The 10,396-nt window shown below is 46.8% G+C and overlaps 1 pseudogene across 1 annotated transcript in view; it reads left to right on the plus strand.

Annotated features, from left to right (window-relative positions):
• Window positions 1-9,964, plus strand: part of LOC311106218 (ephexin-1-like) — a 72,792-nt pseudogene extending 62,828 nt beyond the window's left edge. The window contains exons 4-15 of the transcript in view: window positions 352-446; window positions 3,598-3,833; window positions 3,986-4,146; window positions 4,360-4,512; window positions 4,852-4,981; window positions 5,148-5,222; window positions 6,892-6,981; window positions 7,251-7,414; window positions 7,630-7,788; window positions 7,926-8,005; window positions 8,213-8,317; window positions 8,512-9,964. The product of the transcript in view is annotated as an ephexin-1-like (transcript). The remainder of the gene's footprint in view (window positions 1-351; window positions 447-3,597; window positions 3,834-3,985; window positions 4,147-4,359; window positions 4,513-4,851; window positions 4,982-5,147; window positions 5,223-6,891; window positions 6,982-7,250; window positions 7,415-7,629; window positions 7,789-7,925; window positions 8,006-8,212; window positions 8,318-8,511) is intronic.
• Window positions 9,965-10,396: the final 432 nt, after the last annotated feature.

Genomic DNA, 10,396 nt, shown 5'->3' on the forward strand with positions numbered 1-10,396 from the left:
CCTTATTTTATGGGAACGTGCCTTTTAAAATGCGTATTATTGATCTTGAGGATGGAATCTCTCATATAAGAAATGTTTGGGAGAACAAGAATCTATGGGTAGTCTGTTGAGATTTGAATATCTAACATTTCTCATGCAGTGTTAGTCGGCCCACACAAAAATGAACAGATGGTATTTGGATAATGTGAAATGAAGTGCTCTCAATCTGACTCTCATAGACCTCCAGATGATCCAATGAGTGTCCTCGAAATGTTGTAAATTATAGGATGAATAGTGCTTTGTCATTGACGTCAAGGCATCTCATCTCTCATCTTTATTTTTTATCTCTTTCTTTCTCTCATTCTCTCTTTCTCTACTCAGGTTGGTGAGCAACGGGGAAAGAAAGGGCTCAACACCATTGAAAGTAGAATCCATCTGCAACAGTCTCAACATTGTCAAGAACATTGGTGAGAAAAATGTAGCCAGTAGAACTGTCCATTCCATGCAAGGTGGAGGTAACATATGTATTCCACCCACAGTTCAGCCTCCAGAGCTGCTGCTGCTCTAACATAATGATCTTCTCTGTTCCACCACCTACAGTGCCTTGCAAATGTATTCACCCCCCTTGGCGTTTTTCCGATTTTGTTTTTCCGATTTTTATTTGGATTTCATGTAATGGACATACACAAAATAGTCCAAATTGGTGAAGTGAAATGAAAAAAATCACTTGTTTCAAAAATCATAACAAATTAATAACGGAAAAGTGGTGCGTGCATGTGTATTCACCCCCTTTGCTATGAAGCGCCTAAATAAGATCTGGTGCAACCAATTACCTCCAGAAGTCACATAATTAGTTAAATAAAGTCCACCTGTGTGCAATCTAAGTGTCACATGATCTCAGTTTATATACACCTGTTCTGAAAGGCCCCAGAGTCTACCACACCACTAAGCAAGGGGCACCACCAAGCAAGCGGCACCATAAAGACCAAGGAGCTCTCCAAACAGGTCAGGGACAAAGTTGTGGAGAAGTACAGATCAGGGTTGGGTTATAAAAAATATCAGAAACTTTGAACATCCCACGGAGCACCATTAAATCTATTATAAAAAAATGGAAAGAATATGGCACCACAACAAACCTGCCAAGAGAGGGCCGCCCACCAAAACTCACAGACCAGGCAAGAAGGGCATTAATCAGAGAGGCAACAAAGAGACCAAAGATAACCCTGAAGGAGCTGCAAAGCTCCACAGCAGAGATTGGAGTATCTGTCCATAGGACCACTTTAAGCCGTACACTTCACATAGCTGGGCTTTACAGAAGAGTGGCCAGAAAAAAGCCATTGCTTGAAGAAAAAAATAAGCAAACACGTTTGGTGTTCGCCAAAAGGCATGTGGGAGACTCCCCAAACATATGGAAGAAGGTACTCTGGTCAGATAAGACTAAAATTGAGCATTTTGACCATCAAGGAAAACGCTATGTCTGGCGCAAACCCAACACCTCTCATCACCCCGAGAACACCATCCCCACAGTGAAGCATGGTGGTGGCAGCATCATGCTGTGGGGATGTTTTTCATCGGCAGGGACTGGGAAACTGGTCAGAATTGAAGGAATGCTGGATGGCGCTAAATACAGGGAAATTCTTGAGGAAACCTGTTTCAGTCTTCCAGAGATTTGAGACTGGGACGGACGTTCACCTTCCAGCAGGACAATGACCCTAAGCATACTGCTAAAGCAACACTCAAGTGGTTTAAGGGGAAACATTAAATGTCTTGGAATGGCTAGTCAAAGCCCAGACCTCAATCCAATTGAGAATGTGTGGTATGACTTAAAGATTGCTGTACACCAGCGGAACCCATCCAACTTGAAGGAGCTGGAGCAGTTTTGCCTTAAAAATCCCAGTGGCTAGAGGTGCCAAGCTTATAGAGACATACCCCAAGAAACTTGCAGCTCTAATTGCTGGAAAAGGTGGCTCTACAAAGTATTGACTTTGGGGGGGGGGGGGGGGGGGGGGGGGGGGGTGAATAATTATGCACGCTCAAGTTTTCTGTTTATTTGTCTTATTTCTTGTTTGTTACACAAAAACAAATATTTTGCATCTTCGAAGTGGTAGGGATGTTGTGTAAATCAAATGATACAAACCCCCCCAAAAAATCAATTTTTTAATTCCAGGTTGTAAGGCAACAAAATAGGAAAAATGCCAAGGGGGGTGAATACTTTTGCAAGCCACTGTACACATGCGCAGGTAGTGGTACACACAAACACACGCATGCACACACACACACACACACACACACTGCTGTTAACAACAACATATCCTATGATATTGCCTTAAAAAGAACAAGATTTCCCTTAAGTTGAATCCATCTATCACTTACAACTTCACCGTGCATCCGTCAAGGTTGAAGGCTGAGTTTAGTGTGTTCAGGGCTTTGTTTTCTGTACTTACCGTAATGGGTATAGATGAGTTAAGATAGTGGTGTTCAGAGCAGGGTCACACCTGTTCTGTGGATGTAAATAAATGGATGTCCTTTGAATGGATGCATGAATGGAATAACTCTGGAGAAAGTGCTTCTTGTCAACATGTTGGTTCAAGCATGCCTCTCTCTTTCTCCTCTCTCAATCTCACCCTCTCTCTCCCTCTCTTATATAAGTGTCAATACCAGACGCCCACCTACAGTAGGTGAGCATTTTAATCTGACTGAGGGGGCTTATGCAACTGTTTCCTGCTGTTCAACATCACCTTAACCTCTATGTAGCGTGAGAAGACAGAACATAAACATGCATGCCAACAATGCATGCATGCATGCACACACACACACACACACACACACACACACACACAGTGCCAATGTTCTCCTCCGCAACTAACCACCCTGCTTATCAATGTGCAAGTGTCCAGCCCTCTTTCACCTGAAACTGGCTGAGGGAGAAGTAAAGAGAAAGAAAGGAGAGGACTTAAAGAGAAATGTGAAGTCAGTCAGCCACTGGCGGCCTGCCAACACGCAAAGGAGATGAGATCCATTATTTCAAAGGAGATGAGATCCATTCTTTCAAAGGAGATGAGATCCATTCTTTCAAAAGAGCTGGGATCCATTCTTTCAAAGAACGTGAGATCCATTCTTTCAAAGGAGATGAGATCTATTCTTTCAAAGGAGATGAGATCTATTCTTTCAAAGGAGATGAGATCCATTCTTTCGAAGGAAATTAGATAAATTATTTCAAAAGAGATGAGATAAATTATTTCAAAGGAGATTAGATACATTCTTTCAAAGGAAATTAGATAAATTATTTCAAAGGAGATGAGATCCATTCTTTCCAAATTGACTGTACACAATAACTCATGTAGTTACAACTCCACGATGTCACACAAATATGAAGGGAACGTTTTAGTTCTGGGTCACAGGGGTCAGTGTAAAGACACCAAAGTGTGGTTGTGAGTTATAAGTTTGATTCGCCCATGGGCCACATATTCTGTATGATGTGGCTTCGGACTAAAGTTCTGCTAAATAACCCTAATAATATATGATTGTTATCAAACCAAACATGCCTGTGTCCTCAGACTCATGTTGTCTTGCTTCTGTCCTTTGTTCTTTCTGTTTTGTCCCTTTTTGTCCCTCCAGCCTTCCTCTACCAGGAGTACCGGGACACATCCAAGCAGCAGGAGATCGAGCAGCGACGGCAGCAGGATGGGTTGACCTTGGGGGTCAGCGCGGGGTTAGGGGTGACATCCCCACCGGCCCTGCAGCTGCAGCTGAGGAACAACTCTCGCTCTCTGAGTCTGTGGCAGAACCTGGAGGTCGTGCAGCAGAGTGGCCTGCTCACCCAGCTATCGCAGAGAGAGGTCATCATACAAGAGGTGAGAGGTCAAAGGTCATACAGTAGAAGGAAGGGCAGAGAGAGAGAGAGGTCAAAGGTTATACTGGAGGGTGAAAAGTCAGAGAGGTCTTACTGGATGGTGAATGGGAAGTGAGAGCCTTACATGACCTGTGTCCTCTCTCTCTTCTCTAGGCCATGTTTGAGCTGGTGACCTCAGAGGCATCCTACTACAAGAGTCTGGAGGTGCTGGAGACCCACTTCCTGAAGAACCCTGTGCTGGTCAACACACTCAGCCAATCAGACATGCACTTCCTGTTCTCCAACATCAAGGAGGTGATGAAGGCCAGCGAGAGGTAAGAGAAGCGTGTGTGTGTGACTAATCAGCCCCTCATTCTCTCTGCAACGTGTGATTACTGACCTCACTAAACTGCTGTTAAGCTTTCTGAAAGTAAAAGGTTAACAAGTCCTTATTAATCTTTCATTTCTTATCATACTGTAATAGTTGTATAGTGACCTTTATTCACCTGTCCCCTGCTAGTGATGTCATACTATACATCCTTCCTTAGGTTCCTGATGGACCTGGAGAACCGTATCGAACAGTCCCTCCAGATCTCAGAGGTGTGTGACATCGTCCACCACCACGCCGTCAAGCACTTTCACGTCTTTATCACCTATGTCATCAACCAGGTGTACCAGGAGAAGAACTACCGACGCATTCTGTGGGTACCCCTCCAACTAATGTCTATAGTAGTAGGATATGTGGTTTAACATCTCTGTTGGTACCCCTCCAACTAATGTCTACAGTAGTAGGATATGTGGTGTAACCTCTCTGTGCAGTAGGACAATATGGATGGTGTTGTGGTTGGTATGGTATGACTTTCTGCACAATGGAAAGTCATGTGGTGGTTTGAACATGCCTGTGTTTTGTGTTGGCTGTCTTTGGGGTGGTTTGAACATGCCTGTGTTTTGTGTTGGCTGTCTTTGGGGTGGTTTGAACATGCCTGTGTTTTGTGTTGGCTGTCTTTGTGGTGGTTTGAACATGTCTGTGTTTTGTCCAGCCAGGGAAACCAGTCATTCCGCGAGGCCATGGCTCAGCTGGAGAACCAGCCGCGTGTCCGAGGCCTCTCCTTCACCTCCTTCCTCATCCTCCCCTTCCAGAGGATCACAAGACTCAAAATGTTGGTCCAGGTAAGTGGAGCAAGAGAGTGGGCTGAAACAAGATGGGGAAGCATGGCGTTGCTGAAAAGCGAATAATGGTTGTGATAATGCTTTACTGTGTGCTAACATATTGCAGTATCAGTATTCAGTATTTTTTTTTTTTGTGTTGAGCTTTTGATGCTGTGTTTGCTTGCAGAACATTCTGAAGAAGGCAGAGGAGAATTCTGAGAGGGAGGCCAATGCCATCAAGGCTCACCAGCAGCTGGAGCAGGTACGGTAGGGAGGGGTGCTGACTTTTCTTGGGTCCATTACTGACGCAGGTACAGTAACAGTACCAAACCAGTTTACAGTACTAAACTAGTTTACAGTATCAAACCAGTTTACAGTACTAAACCAGTTTACAGTACCAAACCAGTTTACAGTACTAAACCAGTTTATAGTACTAAACCAGTTTACAGTATCAAACCAGTTTACAGTATTAAACCAGTTTACAGTACCAAACCAGTTTACAGTACCAAACCAGTTTACAGTACTAAACTAGTTTACAGTATCAAACCAGTTTACAGTACTAAACCAGTTTACAGTACCAAACCAGTTTACAGTACTAAACCAGTTTATAGTACTAAACCAGTTTACAGTATCAAACCAGTTTACAGTATTAAACCAGTTTACAGTACTAAACCAGTTTACAGTACTAAACCAGTTTATAGTACTAAACCAGTTTACAGTATCAAACCAGTTTACAGTATTAAACCAGTTTACAGTACTAAACCAGTTTACAGTACTAAACCAGTTTACAGTACCAAACCAGTTTACAGTACTAAACCAGTCTGGGCGAGATGACAGGGTGCTGGATTTGGTTCAGTACTGGCCTGGGGCGTGTTAGAGGAAGTAGTGCGGGTGGTGATTATGGCATGTCATGGTGTTGAGTGTTGCATCAAAAACAATCATCGCCATCATCATGTTGGGAAGACTTAGTGTTGCCACAACTCTCTGTGTATTGAATTATGATTGTCATGATGAGGTTAATTGTCGTCGCCACAAACAAAGGAATGTAGTTTTAATTGGAGCATCAAGTATAGCCTCTACATAAACATTTAGTTTGCTCTCTGAAACAGGTTTAGCAGCCATTCCTTTGGACTCACAATTTGCATATATTCTTTGCCTCCCAGTAATGTTTGTTAAAGAGATTCTCCGGTACTTTTATATAATTTTTTGCCAGTAGTTCTGAAAGTGGAGCTCATGAGCCACTCGACTTCGTCTCGGGCCTAACAACACCCGTGCCAATATATCCTCCAAACACCGGCTTCTTTGGCATTATTGCTTGATTATACCATGGCATTGTTGAATACTCCTTTCTGATTGGCTTGAAGGTCATTCTAGAGTGTGCATTATTTCCCTATAACGCATGGTATATTTGCACGGTATAATTCAACGGCTATAGTTCATTTTTACATGTTTTGTTTGAGCTGCTTTTGAATAGCAAGCTAAGACTGATGGTTTGGTTAGCTAAACTAGCAAGTCTGTTTGTTTGGTTACCACGGCAACTACTGTAGCTATCTAGTAAACTTGCTAGCTACTTCAGTGGATGTTGAACACATTTTTTGTGGCAAATGAACACATTTCTACTGGCAAATGTGCTAAATTACAGCCATGGTATAAAAGGGATAATCAATGAGGCGTTATGCGTTCTCTGGAAAAGAATGCAGATCTGTGGAATGTCAGTTCCACTCCGCTAGCGCATCGTGGAACACACCTTTTACGTCGTTGATTATCCCTTACATAAACTACACATTGACACATCCAGCCCAAAGCGGGAGGTTTAAAAAATACTTACTAGTCGCCAAAGTTCCGGAGCATGTCTTTAACTGCCTATATACAATTCCAAGGGAGTGTTGGGATGTGTTCCTTATATAATGGTTTGTTTGTGCGCATGTCAGATTGTGAAGGAGTGCAACGAGGGTGTGAGGAAGATGAGTCGTACAGAGGAACTCATCAGCATTGAGAAAACACTGGAGTTCAAGTCTAAGGTACCTGCAGCCGCCAGTCATGTGACAACATGTCTATATTCTGTATAGTCAAACAGTGACACTGCCAGACTGGCACAAACAGACTTGATCAAAGGTTATCTATCTCAGTTAGGTTCATTGCCTGTTTGAATCCTTTAAGGAGATCGATAGACTGAAATGTTGGCATTTCAACAACAACAACAAATCTGATGTAAATAAAGACATCTCCATGATCTATAATAACCCTGAGTTGAACTCTGACCTTGTGACCTGTGACCCTCTCCCTCCAGTCGGTGCCGGTGATCTCCCACTCCCGCTGGCTGCTGAAGAAGGGTGAGGTGCAGCAGATGGCCGGGCCCAAGAGCACTAGGACCATGCGGAGCAAGAAGCTCCACCACCCTGTCTACCTGTTCCTCTTCAACAACCTGCTGCTCATCACCAAGCGCAGCTCCAGGTCAGCACATGACATCATCACACAGAGACAGCTAGTGGTCATTGGGGGTCCCAATGATGTGTACACCCACTTTCAGTTTGGGACTTTCTATTGCTCCCCCTCACAACACATTATTTTGTATACAGGCAGTTTTGAAGTCTACTACCTGCCAAACTGCCCTTTGCTCACAGGAGGCTTTGTGAATGTGTGTGTCTGTGTGTGCGTGTCTCCGTCAGTGGTGAGAAGTTCCAGGTGCTGGACTCGTGCACGCGGGCCATGCTGAGGACTGAGGACCTGGAAGACCATGGTCAGATGCTGGCCAACGTGTTTAACCTGAAACTCCTGGAGAACCAGGAGGAGAGGCCTGTCAACTACATGCTCAAGACCTCCAGCATGTGAGTGACTACAACTAACAGTATTATATATGAGCCTCAAGCCCCCTCGGCACCTAGAGTACTCTGTACACTACTTCTCTGTATGTCATTGATCCGTTATAAACAATCTCCCATGTGTGCTTGTGTGCTGCTGCCAGGAGTGATAAGCTGCGCTGGATCTGTGCTCTCACGCCAAACCGCCGCACGCGATTCATGTCTACCATCGCCCACCGACCAGGTGAGACGTACACAAAGATGACACACACCGACTCAGAGATGACATCCACTACTCACAGCTGAACTCTTAGGTACCAAATAACAGGTGGTATATACAGTATGTTATTAATGTGCCACTGTGTGTGTGTGTGTGTGTGTGTGTGTGTGTGTGTGTGTGTGTGTGTGTGTGTGTGTGTGTGTGTTTGCGTGTGTGTGTGTGTGTGGTCAGCCTTTCCCCAGGTCCAGTGTATTCAGTCATACTCGTCTCAGGAGCCAGATGAGCTGTCTATTGAGATGGCTGACGTGCTGAACATCCTGGAGACGACAGACGATGGTGAGACCAGACAACATATCTCCTGGGAGATCTTATTACTAGCTCTACTGTAGATTTACCAGGCTGCCTGTTATTTAATATCTCTCCCTTTACTCCCTCTCTTTCTTTATCTACACTCCTCTTCCACTCTTCCCTCTCTTTCTCTCTCTCCCCTCTCGCTCTCACTCTCTTTCTCCCCTCTATCACCCCCTCAGGCTGGATGATGGGTGAGATGCTCCATGATGGAGAGAGGGGCTGGTTTCCCTGTCGGGTGGTAGAAGAGATCCAAAACCAGGAAGTGCGGGCCCAGAACCTCAGGGAGTCAGAGGATCCACCTGGCCCAGGGAGGGGGCGCTTCCTCAGGGGCCAGGCTGGGCTCCAGGGGGGGCAGACGCAACCCCAAAACACCCAAAGTCTCACATTTCTTCAGTACCTGGACTGACCAGTTAGAGGAGGAGCAGTGAAGCACATGATATTCCACCCTGAAAGTGATTGGTTGGAACCCCCTGGCAGCAACCTTTACTGGACCACATGGATCAAATGACAGAGATCATGGGATTTGAGCATGGGATTGCAATGGAGGAAAGTGACATTATGCAATGACATTATTTCCAGTTAACTGTTTCCCTTTCTCAGGTGGTTTTGGTGTGCCAGGGTTTAGGGTCCCAGGCTGCAGGGTTTAGGGTCCCAGGCTCCAGGGTTTAGGGTCCCAGGCTCCAGGCTCCAGGGTTTAGGGTTCCAGGCTCCAGGGTTTAGGGTCCCAGACTCCAGGGTTTAGGGTTTAGGGTCCCAGGCTCCAGGGTTTAGGGTTTAGGGTCCCAGGCTCCAGGGTTTAGGGTCCCAGGCTCCAGGCTCCAGGGTTTAGGGTCCCAGGCTCCAGGGTTTAGGTTCCCAGACTCCAGGTTCCAGGGTTTAGGGTCCCAGGCTCCAGGTTCCAGGGTTTAGGGTCCCAGGCTCCAGGGTTTAGGTTCCCAGGCTCCAGTGTTTAAGGTCCCAGGCTCCAGGGTTTAGGGTCCCAGGCTCTCCCGATGTGTTCTACGATCAGAGCGCTTCTTCCATAACTCCAACACACTGCATGTCTTACAATACCTCCAGTGGAATTGTCACGATCGTTGTAAGAGGCAGACCAAGGCGCAGCGGGATAGGCGTACATCTTTTAATGAGTACTTGACACCATAACAAAACAACAAAACGATACGTGAAGTCTAAAGGTTCACCAACACAAACCTATACAGAACAAGATCCCACAAATAACTAGTGCCAACAGGCTGCCTAAGTATGGTTCCCAATCAGAGACAACGAGAATCAGCTGCCTCTGATTGGGAACCACCCTGGCCAACATAGAAAACACGAACTAGAACACAACATAGAAAATCACACATAGAAAATCCACACCCTGGCTCAACATATAAGAGTCCCCAGAGCCAGGGCGTGACAGTACCGCCCCCCCCCCAAAGGCGCGGACTGCGACCGCGCCAACCAAACCCAACAGGGGAAGGGCCGGGTGGGCATTCCGCCTTGGAGGCGGATCCGGCTCCGGGCGTGACCACCACTCTCTCGCTACCCCCCCGTAGCGCCCCTGGTCTGGTCTGGCCCTGCTGGCCGGAGCTGGACTGGACACCGGTGGAGCGGATTGCTCAGGCTCCGGTGTGGAGCAGGCACAGGCTGTGCCGGACTGACGATGCGCACCACTGGCTTGGTGCGGGGAGCAGGAACAGGCCGGACCGGGCTGGCGACGCGCACCACTGGCTTGGTGCGGGGAGCATGAACGGGCCGGACCGGGCTGACGACGCGCACCATTGGCTTGGTGCGGGGAGCAGGAACAGGCCGGACCGGGCTGGCGACGCGCACCACTGGCTTGGTGCGGGGAGCAGGAACAGGCCGGATCAGGCTGGCGACGGGCACCACAGGCTTGGTGCGAGGGACAGGAACAGGCCGGACCGTACTGGGAACACACACCACTGGCCTTGTGCGGGGATCAGGAACGGGCCGGACCGGACTGGTAACACACCCCAGTACCTCTCGCCGTGCCTCTACACTCTCCTTCCCCCTCATGACCAATGGCCCCCGTAACCTGGTGGCCTCCTCTCCTAGTCCGCA

The sequence above is a fragment of the Coregonus lavaretus genome (assembly GCF_964263955.1).
Source record: "Coregonus lavaretus genome assembly, chromosome: 30".
Classification (NCBI taxonomy): domain Eukaryota; kingdom Metazoa; phylum Chordata; class Actinopteri; order Salmoniformes; family Salmonidae; genus Coregonus; species Coregonus lavaretus.